The sequence below is a fragment of the Lycium ferocissimum genome, chromosome 3, assembly GCF_029784015.1.
Source record: "Lycium ferocissimum isolate CSIRO_LF1 chromosome 3, AGI_CSIRO_Lferr_CH_V1, whole genome shotgun sequence".
Classification (NCBI taxonomy): Eukaryota; Viridiplantae; Streptophyta; class Magnoliopsida; order Solanales; family Solanaceae; genus Lycium; species Lycium ferocissimum.
Window position 1 is genome coordinate 5,378,809 of NC_081344.1, and position 2,054 is coordinate 5,380,862.

Genomic DNA, 2,054 nt, shown 5'->3' on the forward strand with positions numbered 1-2,054 from the left:
TCTAGAAGTCATCTCTCTCAAGAAATCCCCAAAGGATAGAAGCTAGGGTTTTATTGTTGGAGGAGTATTCTTACTCAAGGCTTGTTCACCATCACCTAAGGTATGTTTTATGACTTTTATATGTTGTTTGTGTGGTGTTGGAAAGCTAAGATGCTTAGATTGTACAAAAACATGGAAAATGGGTTCTTATGAAGATGAATAGTGTCACTATTGAATAGTGGTTAGATGGAAATCATGAGTGTTGATATGATGTGATTATGAATATGTTATAAATGATGTGTAGACCATGGAATGAGTGTGAAGTACGCAAAATTATGATGATGGGCCAAAAGCCATAAATGCGAGTAATCGGAGGAAATTGGTGGATTTTGCTAAACGTATAAGAATGATGAATGTTGGGTTCTATATTGTAATTATTGTTGTGAATGTTGGGAGCTGAAATAGAGTAAGGGAAACGTAGTAGAAACAAAGGAGATGCTGCCCAATTTTCCTTAGGAATAGAGGTCCGTTCTTATAAATTCGTAACTAACGACGACATGAATTCTCTTGAAGGTATGTGTAAGCGCATTAAAGGAAGAACAAGCAAGCAATAAGGATAGTAAACGTCAAAGGTATGTAAGGCCGTCCCTTTTCTTTCAAGGCATGATCCTTAGGCTATAGCTTCATAAATGTTTCTATGTCTCTCTCGTTTCATAAGTTAAATGCTTACGTCTCCAAGGCATAAATTCCTATTCTAATAATCCATAGTTGTTTTTCCAAATTGCCATGTTCTTCAAACCAAAGATGTACGATTTTGTGAGCCTTCATGATACCGTAAATGAGCATGTTTTACGATAGAAATGGTAAAGCCAAAGTTGAGGATATATTCTATAATGATGAAGGTTATGATGATTTTTATGGCCAACAAGCCTCAAGTTATGAGCTTAATGTTTTTACGAGAATGATTTTATGCTCAAAGGCTCCGAGTTCATGATTTCAATGACGACATAAGAATGTCAAGCTATCTATCAACCCTTTTTATTTCATTCATGGATACTGACAAGGTTTTCTCAAAAATCCCAAAGACATACGGATTGACTTCTTACAAGATTATAGCCCTGTTTTACCTTCTCCTAAAAGAGTTATCGTTCATATTTGTAGCGTTCATTGATAGTCCCACCTTACTATGATTGTTCCTTCAAGTGCGAGGCGTGATGACCATGATGAATCCATAACATAGTCGGGGGCTACGACCTTACGTCCCTCCGATAGAACTATAGCTTTTCCTTGAGCTCTTGTGCATGCTGTATATTACGTATGTATATGAGATGAAAAATGTTTTCGTGGAAATGGGAAAGGCGAGGCGCCGGACGCATAGCTACCGATCGACCGGCATATCATGTTATGTTTTCATATCCCGACGCGGATACCCGGACGCGGGCTAGATGGGTGATGGATCGGGCCGTACGTTCCGCAAAGATAGTTTTTATATATATTTATATATGATGACAGACGGATCGGGCCACACGTTCCGTAGCAATATGTAATATGATGTTTATGAGTATGCATGCATGAATCCGCCCGAGGCAAGTCACACCGGTTATTCATTGTGTTATGTTATCCCCTTATCACCTCTTATTTTATTGATGTATGCCTTACATACTTCGGTACATTATTCGTACCGACGTCCTTTTCTTTGGACGCTCGTGTTTATGCCCACAGTAGACATTGGGGAGACGGTCCGGCCTTGTAGAAGCCACCACTGTCCGAAGAGCACTCCATCTTCCGGAGGTGCTATTTGGTTGATCCCTTTTGTGTATATTGTATATGTCATCCAAGAGAGGCTCGTAGGTACTAGACGTGGGTCGTGGTTCCATGATGTAGACAAGTTGTGTATGTTTATAAGTATTCAAAATGTGTTTTTGTATTACAAAGATAATGTTTCTAGCGAAAAGCAAATCCTCTATTTAAGGTATTCAGATAAAGACGAATGTTTGTCAATTGAGTTAAGAAAGTGTTAGTGCGAGCGGTGCTCGGTGGTTAGCCCCGGGTGCCCGTCGCGGCCCCTAGACGGG